Below are 10783 nucleotides of genomic sequence, written 5' to 3'. Positions count from 1 at the left end.
TACTAGGAGCGAAGTCTATTCTTTTGTACTTTATATGGCGTGTGGGGGGATGATTTTCATTAAAAAAATTCAAGTTTTAGAAAAAAAATTTTTCGTTTTCTTTTATTTCATTTAATTTTTTAAATGTTTTTACTGCTGCTCCATAAACCTTAAAGGCGGTCGAAACACTCACTGCACATCCTTAGATCTATCTAAAGTTTTCGATACTGTTCATCATAACACCCTTTTTCATAAGTGTCACTTTTAAGGACTGAGAGGCGTTCCTCTTAAATTACTGAAATCTTACCTCAACAATAGAAAGCAGTATGTCTTTCTTTCTAAAAATTGTTCAACAACAGAGAAGCCTCATTGTGGGGTACCTCAAAGTTCTGTTTTGGGTCCCCTGCTTTTTCTTGTTTATGTCAATGATCTTCCCAACATACCACAGCACAGTGAATGTATTCTTTATGCGGATGACACTTATATTTTTGGAACACTCAACGAAACTAAAGAACTTAAAACAGACTTGGAATTAATATCCGAATGGATGGAAAGTAATAATTTTACAACAAACAAAGGAAAAACACAAACAATGAGGACACAAATGGAATAAAAAAATTTGCAAGTTTTACCTCGAACCAAAACACGATAGAACTAAAAAGTGCAGTTAAAAACCTGGGATTAATTTTGGATCAAAATGTTACCTCCAATCAACATATTGAATCAATAAGAAGAAATGCAGTCTATTCATATTCATTTTTTTATGAAAGAAGACTCAGCTGTTCTAATTAGAATTTGCAAGCAGTTTATACAACCAATGTATCAATATGGTGTTTTAGTATACGGAGCTGCCAAAAAAAAACCGCTTTAAAAAATTGCAAGTACTAAAAAAAATTTTAATTCGAATTGCATTTCGTCTCAAAAAAAAACAAGAAGTAAGGACTACAAGAAAAACGCGGGGAATTTGCTCAAGCAATGAATTACACGTATACGAACTGCTGAATTGACTCAATAAAGTAATAAGACGAGAACTTAAACATGACAAAGTGAATCATTTCATTTCAAAACAAGAATTAGACAAATCGCTCGATACCACTAGAAGAATAATATCACTAACAACAAAAAAAAAAATTAACGCGAAATAACAAAAAATGAATATCTGTGTGAATACGGACACAATATCACTCTCTAATTAATTTCAATATGAATAACATAAGAGGAAGTTTAATCGAGCCTAACCAGTCTATAGACAATCTTATGCGTAAACCCAGAGATACTTATTCAATTGATTGCGACTACTTCAACGAATGGTTTTGGTATTAAAAAGTTTTGATTAGTTTCTTTTAAATAACTGAACTATAAAGCGAACACCAAAAAAAACACCGTATTAACTGAAATAAAGCAAATGATATGAAGATAATTTAAAAGTCTGAAAATTGTTTTTGTTTTGCTACTTTTCTTTGCTTGTAAATACTACTGTAAAAATATATCAATTAGATGCATAATAATGGAACTGTAAAATTTTTATCTATTAAATTTTTTTCAGTTTAAATGTTACTTAGATTAAGCAATCAGGTCCATATAAGACCTTACTTAATTGAAAGTTCTCAGCGGCGCTTCAACAGGTTGAATTACCTTCTGCTCTGCGCTTGCTCAAGTTGGTGCTCTATCAATGACAAGTTCTCCATATTATTGGATTATTGCACTACTTGAAACAAATTTATTAAATTATTATATTGTGATGGTGTTTTGACAATTATATTGATTATAATTACCAAAATCAGGTGTTTCGAATCAATAATAAAATTAAATCAATATGCTGATGTTTTGGTAGTTGAAAAAGCTTAAAATATGCATCACAAACAACTCTAAAGAGGAAGAAAGGAAAAAAAAACTTATAAATTTGAGTTAATTAGAAAACTTTTAAAAAAATTTCTCATTTTTCATAGGAACCAACGTCTACAAAAAACGTGAAATATAAGCAATTTGGATTAAACTTCGAAGACAAAATGGACAACAAAAGGGATTTTAATCATGTATAATCGATTATAATGGATTTTTGTGCAAAAATAGTGGATTATAATCAATGTTTGTTAAAATAGTGGATTATAATCAATTATAATTGATTATAATTGTATCGAAAAATAGACAAATAAATAATCGCTTTTTATCGATTCTAATGAAATATGTCTAATTTAAACTTGATTTCAAAAATAGAGATTGTAATCGATTAATAATTGATTAAAATAGATTGTTTCTCAATTTTAGTAAGACGGGTACTAGAATCGTAACATAATCGATTATTAACGCTTGAAACTGGATGCGGGTACTGTTTCCAAAACAAACGAATCCCCCTAAAGGAAACGATTTCTGTAGGTCTGTAGCCAGTGGTGTTGTAGATATAGCAAAATTGAGATTGTAATGCTATGGGGAATGGTTTGGTTTGGTCAGGTTTGGTTTGGTCTGGTTTAGTCTGGTTTCGTTTGGTCAAGTTCAGGTAGGAATCTCAATGTGGCTTTTTGTGGCTCCTCTTCATTTTAGAAGGGTTCTACGTGAGCTGTTCAAAACACTGCATCCTTCTACTCTGCTTGTATGGCTCTTCGACTTTAGTCTGGTTGTTTCTAGGTTTTTGACGTGCTCGGAAGTTTTTGAATACCACCTTCCTAGACATCGTTCGTTGCCCTTTTGTGGCGTAAAACTTTGCTATTCGGACTTTCTTTTTGCGTTCACTGGTCTTTGAAGTAGGGTTTGTGTCTGTAGTCTTGATAGCTAACTCAGATATGCGCTAACTTTTATTACTTTTTCTTCACTGAGTTTTCTGTAAAAAGGTTCATGTTTCTTTCGATCCTGATTTTTCTAAATTTTTTGTCCAATTTTTTTGTCTCGATGATTCTTTGATAAGTTTTAAATTTCCTAGATCGATTCGTTTTCTTTAGTTTTCTGTAACACTTTCACCGGTGTTCTTGCTCTATTCGCAATGTATTTCGTCGTTTTGAGGTTTCGTCTGATAATTTTGGCGAATTTCATTCAACAAGTATCGTGTCTTCTTTTTGTGGTCTGAGCATCACAATCTTCCTTTCTTGCTCCACGCATTAATTTTCCGCTGATCTAGGCATAACATTATTCGTTCCCATATCAGCTTTTATTTCGATGATTTTTTTCTAGGCTATACCAAATTGTATAGCAGAGTAACCATTGTGTCTTTTCTTAGACACTTAATGACTTTTAGCCTTGTCATTTCTAACGGTGGCTCTGGTTTTTCCTGTGACTTTACAAAGCTTTTCTTATTTACTTTTTATGAGAGTTGTAACCAGTCCTGTTCTTTTATGATCCCTCACTGGGCTAAAAAAAGACTGAATTCTTTCTTTTACAGCAAAATTGGAAGACTTAAACTCTTGACTATAAACTCTGACCCTCGATCAGATCTGCTTTTCATGCTAGCTCTGACGTTCAGTGCGACTTAATCTTGAGAAAAACCCATGAATAATTGTTCCGACTTTCGATACGAAAGTAACGGAATATTTGTGCTCGGGTGGGTTTTTTTTTTCTTCAGACAAATTTCGACTTTTTAACTAGCCATTATTGACGGAATTTTTTTATATCACTCAAAAGGCATTGTTATCCTGAGCTTAAATTTGAAAAGATATTTCACCGGTGATCATTTTTCGTAAAGTTATGAGGGTTTAAAGATTGCCATTTTGGTCATTTTGACCAATTTGGGACAATCAACGCGCGATATAATTCGCGCTATTAACGCGTAAGCGGATATTTAATCCGTCTTATAAATCGTTCCAAATTGGTTGAAAGAAGCTTATTTGCCATAATTAATTTGTTACAAGGAGCGAAATCTATCCTTTTGTACTTTATATGGCGTGTGGGGGGATGATTTTCTTAAAAAAAAATTTCAAATTTTAGAAAAAAAAATTTTCTTTTTAATTTTATTACATTTAATTTTTTGATGTTATTACTGCTCCATAAAACCTTAAAAGGCAGTCGGAACATTCAGGGCTTCGCACTGATACGAGCAGTCTTGTTTTGCTTTCAAACTATTCCCGAATTGCTGAAGAACATTTGAAAAAGGGTCGATGCACACAACTACGTGTTTTTGTCCCCCAGACTATGAAATCGAACTCCAGTTCTTATGTGGGCTCAAAAACAGGTGGTAATTTTTCCAAATCGGACCCCAAGATTTGAGACTTTACCGGCTTTTACTAGCTCGATTCAAATTTTTTCATTGAACTGAATCTCAAGATACAATTAAGGCCATCAGATGTACTGCATGACTAAGCTCTTCATTGTGAAATGGCCTGGTTGGGCTTTGCCTTGTCTCGCAAACATTGAGGCCCTAGAGCACGGTGAGATTACAAGGCGTCCATCAAACGTTGATAGTCGCACTTGAAAGTCACACCTGAAGGACAAAATGGTCTTGAACAATATCAATTTATGATTTAAAATAGTTCCCCAACTGTGCAATATCTTGTTTTGGCCTTCGATGATTGATTTTTTTTTCAATACCCGAATTTTAGCGATAAAAAAGGCCAGAAAGCATTTATTGGAAATTTTTGGACAGTTGGAAGTGAATTTTTTCGTTTCCGGTTTATTATCATATCTGTTCGGGGTGGAGATGTTTGGTATTTTATACTAGGTTAGTATAAATTAGTTTGCGTCTCAGTTGAATGAAGCAGAAAAGATAAGTTGGCCATTGGTTTTCAGCTTGGTATGATTGTTGAGAAGTCGACAGTCTCGATATCTAGAAACCTACTGCTTTTATTTTATAGCGTGAAAGTTTTGACGCACGCTTAATTTTACTTGATCTTAAGTTATTCGAAGATACTCAGACTCAGCAACATGATTATATGCATTTTCGCAATCGAATTCTTTGGCTTGTTTGTTTTCGCTATCCCGGGTTGGCCAAAATGTGCAACCATACGTCGCACCATGAAAAATTGCCGACGTATTTTTATGTCAAAATGACACATTTTCCATGCATGGCGCGACGTATGGTTGCACATTTTTTTTATCATGGGGACTTCAAATTAGACAATATTGATACTTTTACATATTGATCATTTATATGTCACCATGGATACTTGCAATGTATGGTTACTATGGTATCATGAATGGCGCGACGTATGGTTACTATGGTATCATGCATGGCGCGACGTATGGATACCATGGAAACATATATGGCGCGACGTATGATTAACAAAGAATCATATTTGGCGCAACATAGAAACTGAATAATCAAATAAATTCAATATTCTCGTGGGCATCCTAAAAGTGCTCTGAACGATCTCAAAGACAATGCTTGCATAACATTGAGCTTGCATAACAATGAGAAACCGTTTTATTACTATTTTACTCCGTTAAAAAGCTGTTTTGAGGGTTTTCGAAACCAACGTATGTGCTGCGTATGATTAGTCATTTTCCATGCAAATCAAGCATGGATGTGCATGGTTGCGCATTATCTTCTATGATGGGCAACCCGGGATTACTGCCGACGACGGTACAGCAATAAATTTTGCTGTTATTGTTTTTATGGAACTTTGTTTTGGTTTTGGTCGTAAAATTATCAAAATCCACGAGACTAAAAATGTTATTTTCCCATGAAATAATAATTTTTTCTTTATCTCCGTAACTGCTATAGGTATGTGTAATTTTTGGGAGGCGTGATAAGTAACTAATCAATGCCCTAACTTTTCGCTGCATACTTTTACGTAAAAATCAGAATGTAATTTTCCATCTTGTTATTCTAGATTGGGTTATTTTTGTAAATATTATCGCGTAGGGCTCCTGAAAATGCTTTGTGATTTTAAAGTATTTTAAATTGAGAACCTTTAAGCTAGTTTTTATAATGATTTGATTGATAAACTAAACCATTAGTGGCAGAACGACCAGCTTGTTTTGCTGCGTTCAAAAAACAAGACTCAATTGCTACAATTTTTCAAGTACTAGTAAGATTTTGTTTGAAGCTTTCGCATTTAAGAAAAGTGAAAACAAATCGATTATAATGGATTTTCGTGGTCTAAAGTGTTGTAGATATAATCGATTCCCATGTTACGTTCAGACAACAAAATAGGACTGAAAATGGATTTTAATCCATTTTTTCTCGCTAAAACAAAATGCATTATAATTCATTTGGAACCGATTATAATGGGTTTTATAATAAGTAGGAAATCACATTAAAATGGATTTTTTTCCACTCTATTTTTGTTTCGCGCGTCGTGCAAAAATTTGCAAGAAGTTTTGCAATTATCAAGTGAGTTATGCGGAAACTGTGCAAATCGAGCATCAAGTATTCAACGTAACCAAATTTAGTTTGAAACGTAGAAAAGATTTTAAGTGCGTTGAAGTTCGCATCTCAGTAAAGTGGAAATAAATCAATTATAATTTAGTTTCATTGTCAGTGTCCACAAAAATGAAAAAAAAAATTCGATTATAATGGATGAAAAAAAGAATTTGCTGCTTCGAAAAACAGTAATACAATAATCCATTTTTAATTGATTATAATCGATTTGTTTTCAATTTTAATCGGATTTTAAAAAGGAAACTCAATTATAATCGGTTTTTATCCATAGAACTCAAATGAGGGCCTAGCCCCAAACGTGATCCATCGAATTTAACTGGAGGTTCTTCCCCTGTATCGCAATGATGATTCGTTACACTTTTAATGACTGAAGTTTTTCCTATTTTCAATTGTTTTCTGTTGCTCGTTAAACGGGAAATGATCTATTTTTTTGCTTTAACTTCACAAATGAGATAATACTGTCTTCTGGTTAAAAACGAATCAACTGAATCGATAGCAGCATGGGTAAATGGAATGACTGTAACATTTTTAAGTTCTCGCTCTTTTTTTACATTTTCTCAACCTCTCCTAGTATCACAAATCAAATCAGCGACTTTTGGCTGTTCAATTTTTTTGTTTTCAGCGGTGCCAGGTTTGCCTATTTCTACGATTTCCAATAAGCAGCTTTTCGATGACATTGTTCGATTGCCTTGATAGTTGGCATGTGGGTTAAATACTCAATCACAAACACATCTAGGTTCTTAAAAAGCTGCATTAAATAATAGTTACACAGCAAAAACATTGTTTTTTGATCATTTAACGGTCAAGCGCGACTCAAACTGTGACAATAAACCACCATATTATCTCTTTTAGGTTTTTATTAATTTAATTGCGTCTCCTTTATGACTTAGTGCCTTGTTCCAGGATCTTTTGTATCAAAACTAAACCATTTGATCCAGTGGCACAAAATAAACTGCACTTTTATCAATTGATGATTATTTTTTCTTCGTCTTATTTCGAAAACTAAAAAAACAGTTTTATTGTGACCTGAGGCTGAGCGCATTGTAAAACTTCGTCCATGAAAGTCCATGAACACTTAGTAATTGGTTTTTTTCATGATAACCAAATTGGTTACTTGGCATTATCCACTAAATACTAAAACTTTTTAATATAATTTCTGAAAATGTCAGCAAGTCATTTCTGTGGCGATAATTCAGTTTTGACACAGCGTTTTGGATTTTTGGCCTGGTTTGACTAAACCATTTTTTCGTGACTATAAAAAAGGGTTGATGATGAACCGTTCTGAGCATCTTGTTGTTCCGACTTTTGATACGAATGTAAAGGAATATTTGTGCTCGGGGTGGGTTTTTTTTCTTCAGACAAATTTCGACTTTTTAACTAGCCATTTTTGACGGATTTTTTTTTATATCATTCGAAAGATATTGTTGTCCTGAGCTCAAATTTGAAAAGATATTTTACCTGTGATCAATTATCGTAAAGTTACGGGGGTTTAAAGTTTGCCATTTTGGCCAATTTGAAACAATTAACGCGCGATATTTTTTGCGCTATTAACGCGTAAGCGGAGAGTTAATCCGTCTTAGAAATCGTTCCAAATTGGTTGAAAGAAGCTTATTTGCCATAATTAATTTGTCACAAGGAGCGAAACTCATCCTTTTGTTTTTTAAATGGCGTGTGGGGTGATGATTTTCAAAAAATAAATTCAAAATTTAGAGAAAAAAAAATTTTGTTTTATTTTATTGCATTTAATTTTTTAATGTTATTACTGCTCCATAAACCTTAGAGGGCAGTCGGAACATCCAGAACTTCGCCCTGATAGGAGCAGTTTTGTTGTTCCGACTTTCGATACGAAAGTAACGGAATACTTGTGCTCGGGTGGTTTTTTTTTCTTCAGACAAATTTCGACCTTTTAACTAGCCATTTTTGACAAAATTTTTTAAAAGGCATTGTTGTCCTGAGCTTAAATTTGAAAAATATTTCACCTGTGATCAGTTTTCGTAAAGTTATGAGGCTTTAAAGACCAATTTGGGACAGTTAACGCGCGATATAATTCGCGCTATTAACGCGTAAGCGGAGATTTAATCCGTCTTATAAATCGTTCCAAACTGGTTGAACGAAGCTTATTTGCCATAATTGATTTGTTACTAGGAGCGAAGTCTATTCTTTTGTACTTTATATGGCGTGTGGGGGGATGATTTTCATTTAAAAAATTCAAGTTTTAGAAAAAAAAATTTTCGTTTTCTTTTATTTCATTTAATTTTTTAAATGTTTTTACTGCTGCTCCATAAACCTTAAAGGCGGTCGAAACACTCAGGGTTTCGCCCTGATACGAGCAGTCTTGTTAATTTTCGAAAAAAATTCTTCTAGCAGTTGGTTCACGCTGAATTTGACTGTAGGCAGCAGTGAAAATAAATCTATTTTTTAAAACCTGTATTGCGTTTAATGGTTCTATCAAAAATGGGTTAACTCTACAATTTTTGTTCTACCCATTCTTTCAGTGATGAAAAAAAAATGTTTTACATTTTTTTCTGAACTCTTGTCTTCTAGGGTTTCTGGCTTTTTGCTTCAAATTGCTTTTAATTTTTTGTACGGTGTTGCTAGTTCCTACTTGAGATATCTCTCTGCTCGAGTTTGTGGTTGGCGCGAAATTTATCTAGAGTTTACCTAAGCGGGGTAAAATATCGTTGCCCGAATGATTTCGTTGTTCTATCTGTCAAATAGAACTTCTCCTTGTTGGGTTTGCACCCAGTTGATTGTAATTTGAGTGATACTCTATCAAAAAAGTTAATGATAACTCTAGTTCCTGGATATGCTTTTAAGTAATTTTGTCTAACTTTGTCTAATGAATGGTTCAATTCAATTTTTAGTTTGTGAAGCAATTCTTTCTTCATGCACAATACTGGATTTGCTGAGTGAAGTTTTTTTTTCGATTTTGGACGATGTATTTTCTACAAGTTGCACTTCAAAAATCTTCTGAACCTTTTGGCTTTCATATGAGAAGTATGAGGATATTGATTTTTTATGATTTTTAATTTTTCCAGGATGATACTAGTTTTGGATTTTTTGTCGACTGCCTAAAATCTAAAATCGTCCTTATTTACTACAAATTGTGATCGCAACCAAGATTTTTTTGTTGAATGTTTGTTTTGGTTTTCTAACACGTTTTGATTGTCCTGACTTTTGTTTGGTCTCCAGTCGTACTCTGCAAATTGTCCTTTCTTGCCAGAGATATAACATGTTTTGTTCTTGCTGGGCATACTCCAATGCGTTCTTTCTCTAACTGTTTTCCGCCATTTTTGCTTTTCTGATTCTCCAATTTTTTGAGGGTTGGTAACGTAGCAGATCTTGTTCGAAAAAAACACAACCGGAAATTTTAATAATGGTGGTGAATTTTAGTGCCTTTCTCATGTTCTAGTACATTTGTCTCGTTATTTTCTGGTGTTAGCTATTCAATGGAAAATTTCTTCCGTACTTCGACATTGCTTTCTTTGGTTAGGAACATATCTCTCACAAGTTGTGTTTCCAAACATTCAAGACTGTTTTTTATCTAATTCTGTAAGATTTTATTGGAAATATTCAAGAAAATTACTATCCTATAAAAGTCTACTTTCAAACATTCGCAAATTTTGGGGGAAAAAATTATTTCCGATTTCGTGTTTTTAGTGTTTTTATGAGCGAAGCATTTTTGTCACTCTTTCCCTATTGCTTGATAAAATTATTTGTAGTTTTCATGCCTATGTGTCTCTTGGTTAGTTTCCAGTGAGTTTTCTTCGTACTTCCTGTCTTCGTCTTCTGATATCTTAATTGTAGTTGTTCAGCAGTGCTGTATATTTTGTTTTGACAGGTACCAAAAACCATGGTACTTAGCTTTCTTTTGCATTGTCACGCAAACTCGCAACTTGGTTCGCGCAAAACCTCAACATAGTTCGCGTAAACCGCAACATATCATTTTGGGTGTAACGCTGCAACATACCATTTTGTGACTTTGGAAACATCATTTTGCTTGTTTGCAAAGTCGCCCAAAAATACTTTGTTCGCGAAAACCACACTATGTTTTTTTGAGTCACGCAAAGTTTAAAAATACTTTTTTTGAGTCGCACCGGTCACGATGATCGCATCATAACCAATTTTAACCGGGATGACTAGCTCACTTTTTAGCCTTAATTTAAGACGAAAACTTTAAATGACTAATATTCTTTTTTGCAATTTGCAATAAGGACATCTGTAATACAATTTCAAATAATATTTCATTTCGGCCTAACTCTAAACTTTCCTATTTCCTTTGCACGATTAAAGGAGACGAACAAAAAGACCACAAAAAACTGTGTTCTCATTTTTTTAAACTGCCAATAAAAGCAAGAAGAAGATAATGTTTAACTTGATAGTATATTGAAATTTCAGTCCGCCTCCTTTTTAATTCATTGCCATGTCTTCTTTATGACATTGAAGTTTTCACTGGCCTCAATGTAATTGATTCGCTGAACAAGGGAAGCTCTAAAA

This window comes from Symsagittifera roscoffensis, chromosome 4 (assembly GCF_963678635.1).
Source record: "Symsagittifera roscoffensis chromosome 4, txSymRosc1.1, whole genome shotgun sequence".
In the NCBI taxonomy this organism is placed as follows: domain Eukaryota; kingdom Metazoa; phylum Xenacoelomorpha; order Acoela; family Convolutidae; genus Symsagittifera; species Symsagittifera roscoffensis.
The sequence above is the reverse complement of the archived record's forward strand: the minus strand, read 5'-3'. Positions refer to the sequence as shown.